Consider the following 18,387-nt stretch of genomic DNA (forward strand, 5'->3'; position numbering starts at 1 on the left):
CTCCGCAGGGGACTCTTTGAAATTCAGAGCGCCTCGTCTCCGGCCTTGAATTTCATCAATTTTGGCAACCATTTAAAGCTCGGGGTTGGACGCTCTCACCTCAGGCTTCTATGCTCTAACCACAAGGTTCTAGGGTTCTATGCTCTGACTTCAGCGTTCTATGCTGTAACCTCGGGGTTCCAGGGTTCTATGCTCTGACCTCAGGGCTCCGGAACAGCCCGTCAGCGAGTGAAGAAATACGGATGTCCCGAAAATACATCAGCCTCCCCTCCCCCCCAAAAAAAGAAAAGCTTACAGCACCTGGTATTCCCAGGCGGTCTCCCATCCAAGTACTGACCAGGCCCGACCCTGCTTAGCTTCCGAGATCAGACGAGATCGGGCTGGTTCAGGGTGGTATGGCCGTAAGCGAAGGCTCAGCCTGCCAGACGCACTTTTAAAGACTGGGGTAGAGGGCCCTGCCGCTTCTCCGCAGCGGACTCTTTGAAATTCAGAGCGCCTCGTCTCCGGCCTTGAATTTCATCAATTTTGGCAACCCATTTAAAGCTCGGGGTTGGACGCTCTCACCTCAGGCTTCTATGCTCTAACCACAAGGTTCTAGGGTTCTATGCTCTGACTTCAGCGTTCTATGCTGTAACCTCGAGGTTCCAGGATTCTATGCTCTGACTTCAGGGCTCCGGAACAGCCCGTCAGCGAGTGAAGAAATACGGACGTCCCGAAAATACATCAGCCCCCCCTCCCCCCCAAAAAAAGAAAAGCTTACAGCACCTGGTATTCCCAGGCGGTCTCCAGTCCAAGTACTGACCAGGCCCGACCCTGCTTAGCTTCCGAGATCAGACGAGATCGGGCCTGTTCAGGGTGGTATGGCCGTAAGCGAAGGCTCAGCCTGCCAGACGCACTTTTAAAGACTGGGGTAGAGGGCCCTGCCGCTTCTCCGCAGGGGACTCTTTGAAATTCAGAGCGCCTCGTCTCCGGCCTTGAATTTCATCAATTTTGGCAACCATTTAAAGCTCCGGGTTTCTGGTGTTGGATGCTCTCACCTCAGGCTTCAACGCTCTAACCACAAGGTTCTAGGGTTCTATGTTCTGACTTCAGCGTTCTATGCTGTAACCTCGAGGTTCCAGGATTCTATGCTCTGACTTCAGGGCTCCGGAACAGCCCGTCAGCGAGTGAAGAAATACGGACGTCCCGAAAATACATCAGCCCCCCAAAAGGTCCCGGAAGCAGTCATTAAGACATTCAAATGAACCTTGTGTGCTGGGCAGGTGTGTGGGGGCGCTTTTCTTTCTTTTTTCAATCCAAAGACAAATGGTAGGACTTATATCTTTCCAAAAACTCTGACTCCTTATTGGCTTTGGCCAATTTTCTGTAAAGAACATATATGGTGAACCATTTTCAATGAGCACACACTGTTCACAACCCCTGCACTTTTAGGAGGAGAGTAAAAAAAAGAAGAAAAGCTTACAGCACCTGGTATTCCCAGGCGGTCTCCCATCCAAGTACTGACCAGGCCCGACCCTGCTTAGCTTCCGAGATCAGACGAGATCGGGCGTGTTCAGGGTGGTATGGCCGTAAGCGAAGGCTCAGCCTGCCAGACGCACTTTTAAAGACTGGGGTAGAGGGCCCTGCCGCTTCTCCGCAGGGGACTCTTTGAAATTCAGAGCGCCTCGTCTCCGGCCTTGAATTTCATCAATTTTGGCAACCATTTAAAGCTCCGGGTTTCTGGTGTTGGATGCTCTCACCTCAGGCTTCAAGGCTCTAACCACAAGGTTCTAGGGTTCTATGTTCTGACTTCAGCGTTCTATGCTGTAACCTCGGGGTTCCAGGGTCTATGCTCTGACCTCAGGGCTCCGGAACAGCCCGTCAGCGAGTGAAGAAATACGGATGTCCCGAAAATACATCAGCCCCCCCTCCCCCCCCAAAAAAGAAAAGCTAACAGCACCTGGTATTCCCAGGCGGTCTCCCATCCAAGTACTGACCAGGCCCGACCCTGCTTAGCTTCCGAGATCAGACGAGATCGGGCGTGTTCAGGGTGGTATGGCCGTAAGCGAAGGCTCAGCCTGCCAGACGCACTTTTAAAGACTGGGGTAGAGGGCCCTGCCGCTTCTCCGCAGGGGACTCTTTGAAATTCAGAGCGCCTCGTCTCCGGCCTTGAATTTCATCAATTTTGGCAACCATTTAAAGCTCCGGGTTTCTGGTGTTGGATGCTCTCACCTCAGGCTTCAAGGCTCTAACCACAAGGTTCTAGGGTTCTATGTTCTGACTTCAGCGTTCTATGCTGTAACCTCGGGGTTCCAGGGTCTATGCTCTGACCTCAGGGCTCCGGAACAGCCCGTCAGCGAGTGAAGAAATACGGATGTCCCGAAAATACATCAGCCCCCCCTCCCCCCCCAAAAAAGAAAAGCTAACAGCACCTGGTATTCCCAGGCGGTCTCCCATCCAAGTACTGACCAGGCCCGACCCTGCTTAGCTTCCGAGATCAGACGAGATCGGGCGTGTTCAGGGTGGTATGGCCGTAAGCGAAGACTCAGCCTGCCAGACGCACTTTTAAAGACTGGGGTAGAGGGCCCTGCCGCTTCTCCGCAGGGGACTCTTTGAAATTCAGAGCGCCTCGTCTCCGGCCTTGAATTTCATCAATTTTGGCAACCATTTAAAGCTCCGGGTTTCTGGTGTTGGATGCTCTCACCTCAGGCTTCAACGCTCTAACCACAAGGTTCTAGGGTTCTATGTTCTGACTTCAGCGTTCTATGCTGTAACCTCGAGGTTCCAGGATTCTATGCTCTGACTTCAGGGCTCCGGAACAGCCCGTCAGCGAGTGAAGAAATACGGACGTCCCGAAAATACATCAGCCCCCCCTCCCCCCCAAAAAAAGAAAAGCTTACAGCATCTGGTATTCCCAGGCGGTCTCCAGTCCAAGTACTGACCAGGCCCGACCCTGCTTAGCTTCCGAGATCAGACGAGATCGGGCCTGTTCAGGGTGGTATGGCCGTAAGCGAAGGCTCAGCCTGCCAGACGCACTTTTAAAGACTGGGGTAGAGGGCCCTGCCGCTTCTCCGCAGGGGACTCTTTGAAATTCAGAGCGCCTCGTCTCCGGCCTTGAATTTCATCAATTTTGGCAACCATTTAAAGCTCCGGGTTTCTGGTGTTGGATGCTCTCACCTCAGGCTTCAAGGCTCTAACCACAAGGTTCTAGGGTTCTATGTTCTGACTTCAGCGTTCTATGCTGTAACCTCGGGGTTCCAGGGTTCTATGCTCTGACCTCAGGGCTCCGGAACAGCCCGTCAGCGAGTGAAGAAATACGGATGTCCCGAAAATACATCAGCCCCCCCTCTCCCCCCAAAAAAGAAAAGCTTACAGCACCTGGTATTCCCAGGCGGTCTCCCATCCAAGTACTGACCAGGCCCGACCCTGCTTAGCTTCCGAGATCAGACGAGATCGGGCGTGTTCAGGGTGGTATGGCCGTAAGCGAAGGCTCAGCCTGCCAGACGCACTTTTAAAGACTGGGGTAGAGGGCCCTGCCGCTTCTCCGCAGGGGACTCTTTGAAATTCAGAGCGCCTCGTCTCCGGCCTTGAATTTCATCAATTTTGGCAACCATTTAAAGCTCCGGGTTTCTGGTGTTGGATGCTCTCACCTCAGGCTTCAAGGCTCTAACCACAAGGTTCTAGGGTTCTATGTTCTGACTTCAGCGTTCTATGCTGTAACCTCGGGGTTCCAGGGTCTATGCTCTGACCTCAGGGCTCCGGAACAGCCCGTCAGCGAGTGAAGAAATACGGATGTCCCGAAAATACATCAGCCCCCCCTCCCCCCCCAAAAAAGAAAAGCTAACAGCACCTGGTATTCCCAGGCGGTCTCCCATCCAAGTACTGACCAGGCCCGACCCTGCTTAGCTTCCGAGATCAGACGAGATCGGGCGTGTTCAGGGTGGTATGGCCGTAAGCGAAGACTCAGCCTGCCAGACGCACTTTTAAAGACTGGGGTAGAGGGCCCTGCCGCTTCTCCGCAGGGGACTCTTTGAAATTCAGAGCGCCTCGTCTCCGGCCTTGAATTTCATCAATTTTGGCAACCATTTAAAGCTCCGGGTTTCTGGTGTTGGATGCTCTCACCTCAGGCTTCAACGCTCTAACCACAAGGTTCTAGGGTTCTATGTTCTGACTTCAGCGTTCTATGCTGTAACCTCGAGGTTCCAGGATTCTATGCTCTGACTTCAGGGCTCCGGAACAGCCCGTCAGCGAGTGAAGAAATACGGACGTCCCGAAAATACATCAGCCCCCCCTCCCCCCCAAAAAAAGAAAAGCTTACAGCATCTGGTATTCCCAGGCGGTCTCCAGTCCAAGTACTGACCAGGCCCGACCCTGCTTAGCTTCCGAGATCAGACGAGATCGGGCCTGTTCAGGGTGGTATGGCCGTAAGCGAAGGCTCAGCCTGCCAGACGCACTTTTAAAGACTGGGGTAGAGGGCCCTGCCGCTTCTCCGCAGGGGACTCTTTGAAATTCAGAGCGCCTCGTCTCCGGCCTTGAATTTCATCAATTTTGGCAACCATTTAAAGCTCCGGGTTTCTGGTGTTGGATGCTCTCACCTCAGGCTTCAAGGCTCTAACCACAAGGTTCTAGGGTTCTATGTTCTGACTTCAGCGTTCTATGCTGTAACCTCGGGGTTCCAGGGTTCTATGCTCTGACCTCAGGGCTCCGGAACAGCCCGTCAGCGAGTGAAGAAATACGGATGTCCCGAAAATACATCAGCCCCCCCTCTCCCCCCAAAAAAGAAAAGCTTACAGCACCTGGTATTCCCAGGCGGTCTCCCATCCAAGTACTGACCAGGCCCGACCCTGCTTAGCTTCCGAGATCAGACGAGATCGGGCGTGTTCAGGGTGGTATGGCCGTAAGCGAAGGCTCAGCCTGCCAGACGCACTTTTAAAGACTGGGGTAGAGGGCCCTGCCGCTTCTCCGCAGGGGACTCTTTGAAATTCAGAGCGCCTCGTCTCCGGCCTTGAATTTCATCAATTTTGGCAACCATTTAAAGCTCCGGGTTTCTGGTGTTGGATGCTCTCACCTCAGGCTTCAAGGCTCTAACCACAAGGTTCTAGGGTTCTATGTTCTGACTTCAGCGTTCTATGCTGTAACCTCGGGGTTCCAGGGTCTATGCTCTGACCTCAGGGCTCCGGAACAGCCCGTCAGCGAGTGAAGAAATACGGATGTCCCGAAAATACATCAGCCCCCCCTCCCCCCCCAAAAAAGAAAAGCTTACAGCACCTGGTATTCCCAGGCGGTCTCCCATCCAAGTACTGACCAGGCCCGACCCTGCTTAGCTTCCGAGATCAGACGAGATCGGGCGTGTTCAGGGTGGTATGGCCGTAAGCGAAGGCTCAGCCTGCCAGACGCACTTTTAAAGACTGGGGTAGAGGGCCCTGCCGCTTCTCCGCAGGGGACTCTTTGAAATTCAGAGCGCCTCGTCTCCGGCCTTGAATTTCATCAATTTTGGCAACCATTTAAAGCTCGGGGTTGGACGCTCTCACCTCAGGCTTCTATGCTCTAACCACAAGGTTCTAGGGTTCTATGCTCTGACTTCAGCGTTCTATGCTGTAACCTCGGGGTTCCAGGGTTCTATGCTCTGACCTCAGGGCTCCGGAACAGCCCGTCAGCGAGTGAAGAAATACGGATGTCCCGAAAATACATCAGCCTCCCCTCCCCCCCAAAAAAAGAAAAGCTTACAGCACCTGGTATTCCCAGGCGGTCTCCCATCCAAGTACTGACCAGGCCCGACCCTGCTTAGCTTCCGAGATCAGACGAGATCGGGCTGGTTCAGGGTGGTATGGCCGTAAGCGAAGGCTCAGCCTGCCAGACGCACTTTTAAAGACTGGGGTAGAGGGCCCTGCCGCTTCTCCGCAGCGGACTCTTTGAAATTCAGAGCGCCTCGTCTCCGGCCTTGAATTTCATCAATTTTGGCAACCCATTTAAAGCTCGGGGTTGGACGCTCTCACCTCAGGCTTCTATGCTCTAACCACAAGGTTCTAGGGTTCTATGCTCTGACTTCAGCGTTCTATGCTGTAACCTCGAGGTTCCAGGATTCTATGCTCTGACTTCAGGGCTCCGGAACAGCCCGTCAGCGAGTGAAGAAATACGGACGTCCCGAAAATACATCAGCCCCCCCTCCCCCCCAAAAAAAGAAAAGCTTACAGCACCTGGTATTCCCAGGCGGTCTCCAGTCCAAGTACTGACCAGGCCCGACCCTGCTTAGCTTCCGAGATCAGACGAGATCGGGCCTGTTCAGGGTGGTATGGCCGTAAGCGAAGGCTCAGCCTGCCAGACGCACTTTTAAAGACTGGGGTAGAGGGCCCTGCCGCTTCTCCGCAGGGGACTCTTTGAAATTCAGAGCGCCTCGTCTCCGGCCTTGAATTTCATCAATTTTGGCAACCATTTAAAGCTCCGGGTTTCTGGTGTTGGATGCTCTCACCTCAGGCTTCAACGCTCTAACCACAAGGTTCTAGGGTTCTATGTTCTGACTTCAGCGTTCTATGCTGTAACCTCGAGGTTCCAGGATTCTATGCTCTGACTTCAGGGCTCCGGAACAGCCCGTCAGCGAGTGAAGAAATACGGACGTCCCGAAAATACATCAGCCCCCCAAAAGGTCCCGGAAGCAGTCATTAAGACATTCAAATGAACCTTGTGTGCTGGGCAGGTGTGTGGGGGCGCTTTTCTTTCTTTTTTCAATCCAAAGACAAATGGTAGGACTTATATCTTTCCAAAAACTCTGACTCCTTATTGGCTTTGGCCAATTTTCTGTAAAGAACATATATGGTGAACCATTTTCAATGAGCACACACTGTTCACAACCCCTGCACTTTTAGGAGGAGAGTAAAAAAAAGAAGAAAAGCTTACAGCACCTGGTATTCCCAGGCGGTCTCCCATCCAAGTACTGACCAGGCCCGACCCTGCTTAGCTTCCGAGATCAGACGAGATCGGGCGTGTTCAGGGTGGTATGGCCGTAAGCGAAGGCTCAGCCTGCCAGACGCACTTTTAAAGACTGGGGTAGAGGGCCCTGCCGCTTCTCCGCAGGGGACTCTTTGAAATTCAGAGCGCCTCGTCTCCGGCCTTGAATTTCATCAATTTTGGCAACCATTTAAAGCTCCGGGTTTCTGGTGTTGGATGCTCTCACCTCAGGCTTCAAGGCTCTAACCACAAGGTTCTAGGGTTCTATGTTCTGACTTCAGCGTTCTATGCTGTAACCTCGGGGTTCCAGGGTCTATGCTCTGACCTCAGGGCTCCGGAACAGCCCGTCAGCGAGTGAAGAAATACGGATGTCCCGAAAATACATCAGCCCCCCCTCCCAAAAAAGAAAAGCTTACAGCACCTGGTATTCCCAGGCGGTCTCCCATCCAAGTACTGACCAGGCCCGACCCTGCTTAGCTTCCGAGATCAGACGAGATCGGGCGTGTTCAGGGTGGTATGGCCGTAAGCGAAGGCTCAGCCTGCCAGACGCACTTTTAAAGACTGGGGTAGAGGGCCCTGCCGCTTCTCCGCAGGGGACTCTTTGAAATTCAGAGCGCCTCGTCTCCGGCCTTGAATTTCATCAATTTTGGCAACCATTTAAAGCTCGGGGTTGGACGCTCTCACCTCAGGCTTCTATGCTCTAACCACAAGGTTCTAGGGTTCTATGCTCTGACTTCAGCGTTCTATGCTGTAACCTCTGGGTTCCAGGGTCTATGCTCTGACCTCAGGGCTCCGGAACAGCCCGTCAGCGAGTGAAGAAATACGGATGTCCCGAAAATACATCAGCCCCCCCTCCCCCCCAAAAAAAGAAAAGCTTACAGCACCTGGTATTCCCAGGCGGTCTCCCATCCAAGTACTGACCAGGCCCGACCCTGCTTAGCTTCCGAGATCAGACGAGATCGGGCGTGTTCAGGGTGGTATGGCCGTAAGCGAAGGCTCAGCCTGCCAGACGCACTTTTAAAGACTGGGGTAGAGGGCCCTGCCGCTTCTCCGCAGGGGACTCTTTGAAATTCAGAGCGCCTCGTCTCCGGCCTTGAATTTCATCAATTTTGGCAACCATTTAAAGCTCCGGGTTTCTGGTGTTGGATGCTCTCACCTCAGGCTTCAAGGCTCTAACCACAAGGTTCTAGGGTTCTATGTTCTGACTTCAGCGTTCTATGCTGTAACCTCGGGGTTCCAGGGTTCTATGCTCTGACCTCAGGGCTCCGGAACAGCCCGTCAGCGAGTGAAGAAATACGGATGTCCCGAAAATACATCAGCCCCCCCTCTCCCCCCAAAAAAGAAAAGCTTACAGCACCTGGTATTCCCAGGCGGTCTCCCATCCAAGTACTGACCAGGCCCGACCCTGCTTAGCTTCCGAGATCAGACGAGATCGGGCGTGTTCAGGGTGGTATGGCCGTAAGCGAAGGCTCAGCCTGCCAGACGCACTTTTAAAGACTGGGGTAGAGGGCCCTGCCGCTTCTCCGCAGGGGACTCTTTGAAATTCAGAGCGCCTCGTCTCCGGCCTTGAATTTCATCAATTTTGGCAACCATTTAAAGCTCCGGGTTTCTGGTGTTGGATGCTCTCACCTCAGGCTTCAAGGCTCTAACCACAAGGTTCTAGGGTTCTATGTTCTGACTTCAGCGTTCTATGCTGTAACCTCGGGGTTCCAGGGTCTATGCTCTGACCTCAGGGCTCCGGAACAGCCCGTCAGCGAGTGAAGAAATACGGATGTCCCGAAAATACATCAGCCCCCCCTCCCCCCCCAAAAAAGAAAAGCTTACAGCACCTGGTATTCCCAGGCGGTCTCCCATCCAAGTACTGACCAGGCCCGACCCTGCTTAGCTTCCGAGATCAGACGAGATCGGGCGTGTTCAGGGTGGTATGGCCGTAAGCGAAGGCTCAGCCTGCCAGACGCACTTTTAAAGACTGGGGTAGAGGGCCCTGCCGCTTCTCCGCAGGGGACTCTTTGAAATTCAGAGCGCCTCGTCTCCGGCCTTGAATTTCATCAATTTTGGCAACCATTTAAAGCTCCGGGTTTCTGGTGTTGGATGCTCTCACCTCAGGCTTCAAGGCTCTAACCACAAGGTTCTAGGGTTCTATGTTCTGACTTCAGCGTTCTATGCTGTAACCTCGGGGTTCCAGGGTTCTATGCTCTGACCTCAGGGCTCCGGAACAGCCCGTCAGCGAGTGAAGAAATACGGATGTCCCGAAAATACATCAGCCCCCCCTCCCCCCCAAAAAAAGAAAAGCTTACAGCACCTGGTATTCCCAGGCGGTCTCCAGTCCAAGTACTGACCAGGCCCGACCCTGCTTAGCTTCCGAGATCAGACGAGATCGGGCCTGTTCAGGGTGGTATGGCCGTAAGCGAAGGCTCAGCCTGCCAGACGCACTTTTAAAGACTGGGGTAGAGGGCCCTGCCGCTTCTCCGCAGGGGACTCTTTGAAATTCAGAGCGCCTCGTCTCCGGCCTTGAATTTCATCAATTTTGGCAACCATTTAAAGCTCGGGGTTGGACGCTCTCACCTCAGGCTTCTATGCTCTAACCACAAGGTTCTAGGGTTCTATGCTCTGACTTCAGCGTTCTATGCTGTAACCTCGGGGTTCCAGGGTTCTATGCTCTGACCTCAGGGCTCCGGAACAGCCCGTCAGCGAGTGAAGAAATACGGATGTCCCGAAAATACATCAGCCTCCCCTCCCCCCCAAAAAAAGAAAAGCTTACAGCACCTGGTATTCCCAGGCGGTCTCCCATCCAAGTACTGACCAGGCCCGACCCTGCTTAGCTTCCGAGATCAGACGAGATCGGGCTGGTTCAGGGTGGTATGGCCGTAAGCGAAGGCTCAGCCTGCCAGACGCACTTTTAAAGACTGGGGTAGAGGGCCCTGCCGCTTCTCCGCAGCGGACTCTTTGAAATTCAGAGCGCCTCGTCTCCGGCCTTGAATTTCATCAATTTTGGCAACCCATTTAAAGCTCGGGGTTGGACGCTCTCACCTCAGGCTTCTATGCTCTAACCACAAGGTTCTAGGGTTCTATGCTCTGACTTCAGCGTTCTATGCTGTAACCTCGAGGTTCCAGGATTCTATGCTCTGACTTCAGGGCTCCGGAACAGCCCGTCAGCGAGTGAAGAAATACGGACGTCCCGAAAATACATCAGCCCCCCCTCCCCCCCAAAAAAAGAAAAGCTTACAGCACCTGGTATTCCCAGGCGGTCTCCAGTCCAAGTACTGACCAGGCCCGACCCTGCTTAGCTTCCGAGATCAGACGAGATCGGGCCTGTTCAGGGTGGTATGGCCGTAAGCGAAGGCTCAGCCTGCCAGACGCACTTTTAAAGACTGGGGTAGAGGGCCCTGCCGCTTCTCCGCAGCGGACTCTTTGAAATTCAGAGCGCCTCGTCTCCGGCCTTGAATTTCATCAATTTTGGCAACCCATTTAAAGCTCGGGGTTGGACGCTCTCACCTCAGGCTTCTATGCTCTAACCACAAGGTTCTAGGGTTCTATGCTCTGACTTCAGCGTTCTATGCTGTAACCTCGAGGTTCCAGGATTCTATGCTCTGACTTCAGGGCTCCGGAACAGCCCGTCAGCGAGTGAAGAAATACGGACGTCCCGAAAATACATCAGCCCCCCCTCCCCCCCAAAAAAAGAAAAGCTTACAGCACCTGGTATTCCCAGGCGGTCTCCAGTCCAAGTACTGACCAGGCCCGACCCTGCTTAGCTTCCGAGATCAGACGAGATCGGGCCTGTTCAGGGTGGTATGGCCGTAAGCGAAGGCTCAGCCTGCCAGACGCACTTTTAAAGACTGGGGTAGAGGGCCCTGCCGCTTCTCCGCAGGGGACTCTTTGAAATTCAGAGCGCCTCGTCTCCGGCCTTGAATTTCATCAATTTTGGCAACCATTTAAAGCTCCGGGTTTCTGGTGTTGGATGCTCTCACCTCAGGCTTCAACGCTCTAACCACAAGGTTCTAGGGTTCTATGTTCTGACTTCAGCGTTCTATGCTGTAACCTCGAGGTTCCAGGATTCTATGCTCTGACTTCAGGGCTCCGGAACAGCCCGTCAGCGAGTGAAGAAATACGGACGTCCCGAAAATACATCAGCCCCCCAAAAGGTCCCGGAAGCAGTCATTAAGACATTCAAATGAACCTTGTGTGCTGGGCAGGTGTGTGGGGGCGCTTTTCTTTCTTTTTTCAATCCAAAGACAAATGGTAGGACTTATATCTTTCCAAAAACTCTGACTCCTTATTGGCTTTGGCCAATTTTCTGTAAAGAACATATATGGTGAACCATTTTCAATGAGCACACACTGTTCACAACCCCTGCACTTTTAGGAGGAGAGTAAAAAAAAGAAGAAAAGCTTACAGCACCTGGTATTCCCAGGCGGTCTCCCATCCAAGTACTGACCAGGCCCGACCCTGCTTAGCTTCCGAGATCAGACGAGATCGGGCGTGTTCAGGGTGGTATGGCCGTAAGCGAAGGCTCAGCCTGCCAGACGCACTTTTAAAGACTGGGGTAGAGGGCCCTGCCGCTTCTCCGCAGGGGACTCTTTGAAATTCAGAGCGCCTCGTCTCCGGCCTTGAATTTCATCAATTTTGGCAACCATTTAAAGCTCCGGGTTTCTGGTGTTGGATGCTCTCACCTCAGGCTTCAAGGCTCTAACCACAAGGTTCTAGGGTTCTATGTTCTGACTTCAGCGTTCTATGCTGTAACCTCGGGGTTCCAGGGTCTATGCTCTGACCTCAGGGCTCCGGAACAGCCCGTCAGCGAGTGAAGAAATACGGATGTCCCGAAAATACATCAGCCCCCCCTCCCCCCCCAAAAAAGAAAAGCTTACAGCACCTGGTATTCCCAGGCGGTCTCCCATCCAAGTACTGACCAGGCCCGACCCTGCTTAGCTTCCGAGATCAGACGAGATCGGGCGTGTTCAGGGTGGTATGGCCGTAAGCGAAGGCTCAGCCTGCCAGACGCACTTTTAAAGACTGGGGTAGAGGGCCCTGCCGCTTCTCCGCAGGGGACTCTTTGAAATTCAGAGCGCCTCGTCTCCGGCCTTGAATTTCATCAATTTTGGCAACCATTTAAAGCTCCGGGTTTCTGGTGTTGGATGCTCTCACCTCAGGCTTCAAGGCTCTAACCACAAGGTTCTAGGGTTCTATGTTCTGACTTCAGCGTTCTATGCTGTAACCTCGGGGTTCCAGGGTTCTATGCTCTGACCTCAGGGCTCCGGAACAGCCCGTCAGCGAGTGAAGAAATACGGATGTCCCGAAAATACATCAGCCCCCCCTCTCCCCCCAAAAAAGAAAAGCTTACAGCACCTGGTATTCCCAGGCGGTCTCCCATCCAAGTACTGACCAGGCCCGACCCTGCTTAGCTTCCGAGATCAGACGAGATCGGGCGTGTTCAGGGTGGTATGGCCGTAAGCGAAGGCTCAGCCTGCCAGACGCACTTTTAAAGACTGGGGTAGAGGGCCCTGCCGCTTCTCCGCAGGGGACTCTTTGAAATTCAGAGCGCCTCGTCTCCGGCCTTGAATTTCATCAATTTTGGCAACCATTTAAAGCTCCGGGTTTCTGGTGTTGGATGCTCTCACCTCAGGCTTCAAGGCTCTAACCACAAGGTTCTAGGGTTCTATGTTCTGACTTCAGCGTTCTATGCTGTAACCTCGGGGTTCCAGGGTCTATGCTCTGACCTCAGGGCTCCGGAACAGCCCGTCAGCGAGTGAAGAAATACGGATGTCCCGAAAATACATCAGCCCCCCCTCCCCCCCCAAAAAAGAAAAGCTTACAGCACCTGGTATTCCCAGGCGGTCTCCCATCCAAGTACTGACCAGGCCCGACCCTGCTTAGCTTCCGAGATCAGACGAGATCGGGCGTGTTCAGGGTGGTATGGCCGTAAGCGAAGGCTCAGCCTGCCAGACGCACTTTTAAAGACTGGGGTAGAGGGCCCTGCCGCTTCTCCGCAGGGGACTCTTTGAAATTCAGAGCGCCTCGTCTCCGGCCTTGAATTTCATCAATTTTGGCAACCATTTAAAGCTCCGGGTTTCTGGTGTTGGATGCTCTCACCTCAGGCTTCAAGGCTCTAACCACAAGGTTCTAGGGTTCTATGTTCTGACTTCAGCGTTCTATGCTGTAACCTCGGGGTTCCAGGGTCTATGCTCTGACCTCAGGGCTCCGGAACAGCCCGTCAGCGAGTGAAGAAATACGGATGTCCCGAAAATACATCAGCCCCCCCTCCCCCCCCAAAAAAGAAAAGCTTACAGCACCTGGTATTCCCAGGCGGTCTCCCATCCAAGTACTGACCAGGCCCGACCCTGCTTAGCTTCCGAGATCAGACGAGATCGGGCGTGTTCAGGGTGGTATGGCCGTAAGCGAAGGCTCAGCCTGCCAGACGCACTTTTAAAGACTGGGGTAGAGGGCCCTGCCGCTTCTCCGCAGGGGACTCTTTGAAATTCAGAGCGCCTCGTCTCCGGCCTTGAATTTCATCAATTTTGGCAACCATTTAAAGCTCGGGGTTGGACGCTCTCACCTCAGGCTTCTATGCTCTAACCACAAGGTTCTAGGGTTCTATGCTCTGACTTCAGCGTTCTATGCTGTAACCTCGGGGTTCCAGGGTTCTATGCTCTGACCTCAGGGCTCCGGAACAGCCCGTCAGCGAGTGAAGAAATACGGATGTCCCGAAAATACATCAGCCTCCCCTCCCCCCCAAAAAAAGAAAAGCTTACAGCACCTGGTATTCCCAGGCGGTCTCCCATCCAAGTACTGACCAGGCCCGACCCTGCTTAGCTTCCGAGATCAGACGAGATCGGGCTGGTTCAGGGTGGTATGGCCGTAAGCGAAGGCTCAGCCTGCCAGACGCACTTTTAAAGACTGGGGTAGAGGGCCCTGCCGCTTCTCCGCAGCGGACTCTTTGAAATTCAGAGCGCCTCGTCTCCGGCCTTGAATTTCATCAATTTTGGCAACCCATTTAAAGCTCGGGGTTGGACGCTCTCACCTCAGGCTTCTATGCTCTAACCACAAGGTTCTAGGGTTCTATGCTCTGACTTCAGCGTTCTATGCTGTAACCTCGAGGTTCCAGGATTCTATGCTCTGACTTCAGGGCTCCGGAACAGCCCGTCAGCGAGTGAAGAAATACGGACGTCCCGAAAATACATCAGCCCCCCCTCCCCCCCAAAAAAAGAAAAGCTTACAGCACCTGGTATTCCCAGGCGGTCTCCAGTCCAAGTACTGACCAGGCCCGACCCTGCTTAGCTTCCGAGATCAGACGAGATCGGGCCTGTTCAGGGTGGTATGGCCGTAAGCGAAGGCTCAGCCTGCCAGACGCACTTTTAAAGACTGGGGTAGAGGGCCCTGCCGCTTCTCCGCAGGGGACTCTTTGAAATTCAGAGCGCCTCGTCTCCGGCCTTGAATTTCATCAATTTTGGCAACCATTTAAAGCTCCGGGTTTCTGGTGTTGGATGCTCTCACCTCAGGCTTCAACGCTCTAACCACAAGGTTCTAGGGTTCTATGTTCTGACTTCAGCGTTCTATGCTGTAACCTCGAGGTTCCAGGATTCTATGCTCTGACTTCAGGGCTCCGGAACAGCCCGTCAGCGAGTGAAGAAATACGGACGTCCCGAAAATACATCAGCCCCCCAAAAGGTCCCGGAAGCAGTCATTAAGACATTCAAATGAACCTTGTGTGCTGGGCAGGTGTGTGGGGGCGCTTTTCTTTCTTTTTTCAATCCAAAGACAAATGGTAGGACTTATATCTTTCCAAAAACTCTGACTCCTTATTGGCTTTGGCCAATTTTCTGTAAAGAACATATATGGTGAACCATTTTCAATGAGCACACACTGTTCACAACCCCTGCACTTTTAGGAGGAGAGTAAAAAAAAGAAGAAAAGCTTACAGCACCTGGTATTCCCAGGCGGTCTCCCATCCAAGTACTGACCAGGCCCGACCCTGCTTAGCTTCCGAGATCAGACGAGATCGGGCGTGTTCAGGGTGGTATGGCCGTAAGCGAAGGCTCAGCCTGCCAGACGCACTTTTAAAGACTGGGGTAGAGGGCCCTGCCGCTTCTCCGCAGGGGACTCTTTGAAATTCAGAGCGCCTCGTCTCCGGCCTTGAATTTCATCAATTTTGGCAACCATTTAAAGCTCCGGGTTTCTGGTGTTGGATGCTCTCACCTCAGGCTTCAAGGCTCTAACCACAAGGTTCTAGGGTTCTATGTTCTGACTTCAGCGTTCTATGCTGTAACCTCGGGGTTCCAGGGTCTATGCTCTGACCTCAGGGCTCCGGAACAGCCCGTCAGCGAGTGAAGAAATACGGATGTCCCGAAAATACATCAGCCCCCCCTCCCAAAAAAGAAAAGCTTACAGCACCTGGTATTCCCAGGCGGTCTCCCATCCAAGTACTGACCAGGCCCGACCCTGCTTAGCTTCCGAGATCAGACGAGATCGGGCGTGTTCAGGGTGGTATGGCCGTAAGCGAAGGCTCAGCCTGCCAGACGCACTTTTAAAGACTGGGGTAGAGGGCCCTGCCGCTTCTCCGCAGGGGACTCTTTGAAATTCAGAGCGCCTCGTCTCCGGCCTTGAATTTCATCAATTTTGGCAACCATTTAAAGCTCGGGGTTGGACGCTCTCACCTCAGGCTTCTATGCTCTAACCACAAGGTTCTAGGGTTCTATGCTCTGACTTCAGCGTTCTATGCTGTAACCTCTGGGTTCCAGGGTCTATGCTCTGACCTCAGGGCTCCGGAACAGCCCGTCAGCGAGTGAAGAAATACGGATGTCCCGAAAATACATCAGCCCCCCCTCCCCCCCAAAAAAAGAAAAGCTTACAGCACCTGGTATTCCCAGGCGGTCTCCCATCCAAGTACTGACCAGGCCCGACCCTGCTTAGCTTCCGAGATCAGACGAGATCGGGCGTGTTCAGGGTGGTATGGCCGTAAGCGAAGGCTCAGCCTGCCAGACGCACTTTTAAAGACTGGGGTAGAGGGCCCTGCCGCTTCTCCGCAGGGGACTCTTTGAAATTCAGAGCGCCTCGTCTCCGGCCTTGAATTTCATCAATTTTGGCAACCATTTAAAGCTCCGGGTTTCTGGTGTTGGATGCTCTCACCTCAGGCTTCAAGGCTCTAACCACAAGGTTCTAGGGTTCTATGTTCTGACTTCAGCGTTCTATGCTGTAACCTCGGGGTTCCAGGGTTCTATGCTCTGACCTCAGGGCTCCGGAACAGCCCGTCAGCGAGTGAAGAAATACGGATGTCCCGAAAATACATCAGCCCCCCCTCTCCCCCCAAAAAAGAAAAGCTTACAGCACCTGGTATTCCCAGGCGGTCTCCCATCCAAGTACTGACCAGGCCCGACCCTGCTTAGCTTCCGAGATCAGACGAGATCGGGCGTGTTCAGGGTGGTATGGCCGTAAGCGAAGGCTCAGCCTGCCAGACGCACTTTTAAAGACTGGGGTAGAGGGCCCTGCCGCTTCTCCGCAGGGGACTCTTTGAAATTCAGAGCGCCTCGTCTCCGGCCTTGAATTTCATCAATTTTGGCAACCATTTAAAGCTCCGGGTTTCTGGTGTTGGATGCTCTCACCTCAGGCTTCAAGGCTCTAACCACAAGGTTCTAGGGTTCTATGTTCTGACTTCAGCGTTCTATGCTGTAACCTCGGGGTTCCAGGGTCTATGCTCTGACCTCAGGGCTCCGGAACAGCCCGTCAGCGAGTGAAGAAATACGGATGTCCCGAAAATACATCAGCCCCCCCTCCCCCCCCAAAAAAGAAAAGCTTACAGCACCTGGTATTCCCAGGCGGTCTCCCATCCAAGTACTGACCAGGCCCGACCCTGCTTAGCTTCCGAGATCAGACGAGATCGGGCGTGTTCAGGGTGGTATGGCCGTAAGCGAAGGCTCAGCCTGCCAGACGCACTTTTAAAGACTGGGGTAGAGGGCCCTGCCGCTTCTCCGCAGGGGACTCTTTGAAATTCAGAGCGCCTCGTCTCCGGCCTTGAATTTCATCAATTTTGGCAACCATTTAAAGCTCCGGGTTTCTGGTGTTGGATGCTCTCACCTCAGGCTTCAAGGCTCTAAACACAAGGTTCTAGGGTTCTATGTTCTGACTTCAGCGTTCTATGCTGTAACCTCGGGGTTCCAGGGTTCTATGCTCTGACCTCAGGGCTCCGGAACAGCCCGTCAGCGAGTGAAGAAATACGGATGTCCCGAAAATACATCAGCCCCCCCTCCCCCCCAAAAAAAGAAAAGCTTACAGCACCTGGTATTCCCAGGCGGTCTCCAGTCCAAGTACTGACCAGGCCCGACCCTGCTTAGCTTCCGAGATCAGACGAGATCGGGCCTGTTCAGGGTGGTATGGCCGTAAGCGAAGGCTCAGCCTGCCAGACGCACTTTTAAAGACTGGGGTAGAGGGCCCTGCCGCTTCTCCGCAGGGGACTCTTTGAAATTCAGAGCGCCTCGTCTCCGGCCTTGAATTTCATCAATTTTGGCAACCATTTAAAGCTCCGGGTTTCTGGTGTTGGATGCTCTCACCTCAGGCTTCAAGGCTCTAACCACAAGGTTCTAGGGTTCTATGTTCTGACTTCAGCGTTCTATGCTGTAACCTCGGGGTTCCAGGGTTCTATGCTCTGACCTCAGGGCTCCGGAACAGCCCGTCAGCGAGTGAAGAAATACGGATGTCCCGAAAATACATCAGCCCCCCCTCCCCCCCAAAAAAAGAAAAGCTTACAGCACCTGGTATTCCCAGGCGGTCTCCAGTCCAAGTACTGACCAGGCCCGACCCTGCTTAGCTTCCGAGATCAGACGAGATCGGGCCTGTTCAGGGTGGTATGGCCGTAAGCGAAGGCTCAGCCTGCCAGACGCACTTTTAAAGACTGGGGTAGAGGGCCCTGCCGCTTCTCCGCAGGGGACTCTTTGAAATTCAGAGCGCCTCGTCTCCGGCCTTGAATTTCATCAATTTTGGCAACCATTTAAAGCTCGGGGTTGGACGCTCTCACCTCAGGCTTCTATGCTCTAACCACAAGGTTCTAGGGTTCTATGCTCTGACTTCAGCGTTCTATGCTGTAACCTCGGGGTTCCAGGGTTCTATGCTCTGACCTCAGGGCTCCGGAACAGCCCGTCAGCGAGTGAAGAAATACGGATGTCCCGAAAATACATCAGCCTCCCCTCCCCCCCAAAAAAAGAAAAGCTTACAGCACCTGGTATTCCCAGGCGGTCTCCCATCCAAGTACTGACCAGGCCCGACCCTGCTTAGCTTCCGAGATCAGACGAGATCGGGCTGGTTCAGGGTGGTATGGCCGTAAGCGAAGGCTCAGCCTGCCAGACGCACTTTTAAAGACTGGGGTAGAGGGCCCTGCCGCTTCTCCGCAGCGGACTCTTTGAAATTCAGAGCGCCTCGTCTCCGGCCTTGAATTTCATCAATTTTGGCAACCCATTTAAAGCTCGGGGTTGGACGCTC

The 18,387-nt window shown here is 53.6% G+C and overlaps 35 non-coding genes and 2 pseudogenes across 35 annotated transcripts; all 37 read right to left on the reverse strand.

Annotated features, from left to right (window-relative positions):
* Positions 1–288: 288 nt before the first annotated feature.
* Positions 289–407, reverse strand: LOC137795752 (5S ribosomal RNA). Its single transcript, XR_011078488.1, has one exon. It is a non-coding gene; the product is annotated as a 5S ribosomal RNA (ribosomal RNA).
* Positions 408–753: 346 nt separating this feature from the next.
* On the reverse strand, positions 754–872 carry LOC137795761 (5S ribosomal RNA). The gene has a single exon (XR_011078497.1). It is a non-coding gene; the product is annotated as a 5S ribosomal RNA (ribosomal RNA).
* Positions 873–1,455: 583 nt separating this feature from the next.
* LOC137795791 (5S ribosomal RNA) lies at positions 1,456–1,574 on the reverse strand. Its single transcript, XR_011078517.1, has one exon. It is a non-coding gene; the product is annotated as a 5S ribosomal RNA (ribosomal RNA).
* Positions 1,575–1,927: 353 nt separating this feature from the next.
* Positions 1,928–2,046, reverse strand: LOC137795740 (5S ribosomal RNA). Its single transcript, XR_011078477.1, has one exon. It is a non-coding gene; the product is annotated as a 5S ribosomal RNA (ribosomal RNA).
* A 353-nt stretch (positions 2,047–2,399) lies between these two features.
* On the reverse strand, positions 2,400–2,518 carry LOC137795741 (5S ribosomal RNA). Its single transcript, XR_011078478.1, has one exon. It is a non-coding gene; the product is annotated as a 5S ribosomal RNA (ribosomal RNA).
* A 354-nt stretch (positions 2,519–2,872) lies between these two features.
* On the reverse strand, positions 2,873–2,991 carry LOC137795782 (5S ribosomal RNA; annotated as a pseudogene).
* A 354-nt stretch (positions 2,992–3,345) lies between these two features.
* LOC137795792 (5S ribosomal RNA) lies at positions 3,346–3,464 on the reverse strand. Its single transcript, XR_011078518.1, has one exon. It is a non-coding gene; the product is annotated as a 5S ribosomal RNA (ribosomal RNA).
* A 353-nt stretch (positions 3,465–3,817) lies between these two features.
* LOC137795742 (5S ribosomal RNA) lies at positions 3,818–3,936 on the reverse strand. The gene has a single exon (XR_011078479.1). It is a non-coding gene; the product is annotated as a 5S ribosomal RNA (ribosomal RNA).
* A 354-nt stretch (positions 3,937–4,290) lies between these two features.
* On the reverse strand, positions 4,291–4,409 carry LOC137795783 (5S ribosomal RNA; annotated as a pseudogene).
* A 354-nt stretch (positions 4,410–4,763) lies between these two features.
* Positions 4,764–4,882, reverse strand: LOC137795793 (5S ribosomal RNA). Its single transcript, XR_011078519.1, has one exon. It is a non-coding gene; the product is annotated as a 5S ribosomal RNA (ribosomal RNA).
* A 353-nt stretch (positions 4,883–5,235) lies between these two features.
* On the reverse strand, positions 5,236–5,354 carry LOC137795794 (5S ribosomal RNA). The gene has a single exon (XR_011078520.1). It is a non-coding gene; the product is annotated as a 5S ribosomal RNA (ribosomal RNA).
* A 345-nt stretch (positions 5,355–5,699) lies between these two features.
* LOC137795753 (5S ribosomal RNA) lies at positions 5,700–5,818 on the reverse strand. Its single transcript, XR_011078489.1, has one exon. It is a non-coding gene; the product is annotated as a 5S ribosomal RNA (ribosomal RNA).
* A 346-nt stretch (positions 5,819–6,164) lies between these two features.
* LOC137795762 (5S ribosomal RNA) lies at positions 6,165–6,283 on the reverse strand. The gene has a single exon (XR_011078498.1). It is a non-coding gene; the product is annotated as a 5S ribosomal RNA (ribosomal RNA).
* A 583-nt stretch (positions 6,284–6,866) lies between these two features.
* Positions 6,867–6,985, reverse strand: LOC137795795 (5S ribosomal RNA). The gene has a single exon (XR_011078521.1). It is a non-coding gene; the product is annotated as a 5S ribosomal RNA (ribosomal RNA).
* Positions 6,986–7,333: 348 nt separating this feature from the next.
* On the reverse strand, positions 7,334–7,452 carry LOC137795796 (5S ribosomal RNA). Its single transcript, XR_011078522.1, has one exon. It is a non-coding gene; the product is annotated as a 5S ribosomal RNA (ribosomal RNA).
* Positions 7,453–7,796: 344 nt separating this feature from the next.
* Positions 7,797–7,915, reverse strand: LOC137795798 (5S ribosomal RNA). Its single transcript, XR_011078524.1, has one exon. It is a non-coding gene; the product is annotated as a 5S ribosomal RNA (ribosomal RNA).
* A 354-nt stretch (positions 7,916–8,269) lies between these two features.
* LOC137795799 (5S ribosomal RNA) lies at positions 8,270–8,388 on the reverse strand. Its single transcript, XR_011078525.1, has one exon. It is a non-coding gene; the product is annotated as a 5S ribosomal RNA (ribosomal RNA).
* A 353-nt stretch (positions 8,389–8,741) lies between these two features.
* On the reverse strand, positions 8,742–8,860 carry LOC137795800 (5S ribosomal RNA). The gene has a single exon (XR_011078526.1). It is a non-coding gene; the product is annotated as a 5S ribosomal RNA (ribosomal RNA).
* Positions 8,861–9,214: 354 nt separating this feature from the next.
* LOC137795764 (5S ribosomal RNA) lies at positions 9,215–9,333 on the reverse strand. The gene has a single exon (XR_011078499.1). It is a non-coding gene; the product is annotated as a 5S ribosomal RNA (ribosomal RNA).
* A 345-nt stretch (positions 9,334–9,678) lies between these two features.
* On the reverse strand, positions 9,679–9,797 carry LOC137795754 (5S ribosomal RNA). Its single transcript, XR_011078490.1, has one exon. It is a non-coding gene; the product is annotated as a 5S ribosomal RNA (ribosomal RNA).
* Positions 9,798–10,143: 346 nt separating this feature from the next.
* LOC137795765 (5S ribosomal RNA) lies at positions 10,144–10,262 on the reverse strand. The gene has a single exon (XR_011078500.1). It is a non-coding gene; the product is annotated as a 5S ribosomal RNA (ribosomal RNA).
* Positions 10,263–10,608: 346 nt separating this feature from the next.
* Positions 10,609–10,727, reverse strand: LOC137795766 (5S ribosomal RNA). Its single transcript, XR_011078501.1, has one exon. It is a non-coding gene; the product is annotated as a 5S ribosomal RNA (ribosomal RNA).
* Positions 10,728–11,310: 583 nt separating this feature from the next.
* On the reverse strand, positions 11,311–11,429 carry LOC137795801 (5S ribosomal RNA). The gene has a single exon (XR_011078527.1). It is a non-coding gene; the product is annotated as a 5S ribosomal RNA (ribosomal RNA).
* Positions 11,430–11,782: 353 nt separating this feature from the next.
* Positions 11,783–11,901, reverse strand: LOC137795802 (5S ribosomal RNA). Its single transcript, XR_011078528.1, has one exon. It is a non-coding gene; the product is annotated as a 5S ribosomal RNA (ribosomal RNA).
* Positions 11,902–12,255: 354 nt separating this feature from the next.
* Positions 12,256–12,374, reverse strand: LOC137795803 (5S ribosomal RNA). Its single transcript, XR_011078529.1, has one exon. It is a non-coding gene; the product is annotated as a 5S ribosomal RNA (ribosomal RNA).
* A 353-nt stretch (positions 12,375–12,727) lies between these two features.
* Positions 12,728–12,846, reverse strand: LOC137795804 (5S ribosomal RNA). Its single transcript, XR_011078530.1, has one exon. It is a non-coding gene; the product is annotated as a 5S ribosomal RNA (ribosomal RNA).
* Positions 12,847–13,199: 353 nt separating this feature from the next.
* LOC137795805 (5S ribosomal RNA) lies at positions 13,200–13,318 on the reverse strand. Its single transcript, XR_011078531.1, has one exon. It is a non-coding gene; the product is annotated as a 5S ribosomal RNA (ribosomal RNA).
* Positions 13,319–13,663: 345 nt separating this feature from the next.
* On the reverse strand, positions 13,664–13,782 carry LOC137795755 (5S ribosomal RNA). Its single transcript, XR_011078491.1, has one exon. It is a non-coding gene; the product is annotated as a 5S ribosomal RNA (ribosomal RNA).
* Positions 13,783–14,128: 346 nt separating this feature from the next.
* LOC137795767 (5S ribosomal RNA) lies at positions 14,129–14,247 on the reverse strand. The gene has a single exon (XR_011078502.1). It is a non-coding gene; the product is annotated as a 5S ribosomal RNA (ribosomal RNA).
* A 583-nt stretch (positions 14,248–14,830) lies between these two features.
* On the reverse strand, positions 14,831–14,949 carry LOC137795806 (5S ribosomal RNA). The gene has a single exon (XR_011078532.1). It is a non-coding gene; the product is annotated as a 5S ribosomal RNA (ribosomal RNA).
* A 348-nt stretch (positions 14,950–15,297) lies between these two features.
* LOC137795807 (5S ribosomal RNA) lies at positions 15,298–15,416 on the reverse strand. Its single transcript, XR_011078533.1, has one exon. It is a non-coding gene; the product is annotated as a 5S ribosomal RNA (ribosomal RNA).
* Positions 15,417–15,760: 344 nt separating this feature from the next.
* On the reverse strand, positions 15,761–15,879 carry LOC137795809 (5S ribosomal RNA). The gene has a single exon (XR_011078535.1). It is a non-coding gene; the product is annotated as a 5S ribosomal RNA (ribosomal RNA).
* Positions 15,880–16,233: 354 nt separating this feature from the next.
* On the reverse strand, positions 16,234–16,352 carry LOC137795810 (5S ribosomal RNA). Its single transcript, XR_011078536.1, has one exon. It is a non-coding gene; the product is annotated as a 5S ribosomal RNA (ribosomal RNA).
* A 353-nt stretch (positions 16,353–16,705) lies between these two features.
* Positions 16,706–16,824, reverse strand: LOC137795811 (5S ribosomal RNA). Its single transcript, XR_011078537.1, has one exon. It is a non-coding gene; the product is annotated as a 5S ribosomal RNA (ribosomal RNA).
* A 354-nt stretch (positions 16,825–17,178) lies between these two features.
* On the reverse strand, positions 17,179–17,297 carry LOC137795768 (5S ribosomal RNA). Its single transcript, XR_011078503.1, has one exon. It is a non-coding gene; the product is annotated as a 5S ribosomal RNA (ribosomal RNA).
* A 354-nt stretch (positions 17,298–17,651) lies between these two features.
* LOC137795770 (5S ribosomal RNA) lies at positions 17,652–17,770 on the reverse strand. Its single transcript, XR_011078505.1, has one exon. It is a non-coding gene; the product is annotated as a 5S ribosomal RNA (ribosomal RNA).
* Positions 17,771–18,115: 345 nt separating this feature from the next.
* Positions 18,116–18,234, reverse strand: LOC137795756 (5S ribosomal RNA). The gene has a single exon (XR_011078492.1). It is a non-coding gene; the product is annotated as a 5S ribosomal RNA (ribosomal RNA).
* Between the last annotated feature and the right edge of the window lie 153 nt (positions 18,235–18,387).

The sequence above is a fragment of the Clinocottus analis genome, unplaced genomic scaffold (assembly GCF_023055335.1).
Source record: "Clinocottus analis isolate CAN_PGR_092001 unplaced genomic scaffold, fCliAna1.0.p SCAF_29, whole genome shotgun sequence".
NCBI lineage: Eukaryota > Metazoa > Chordata > Actinopteri > Perciformes > Cottidae > Clinocottus > Clinocottus analis.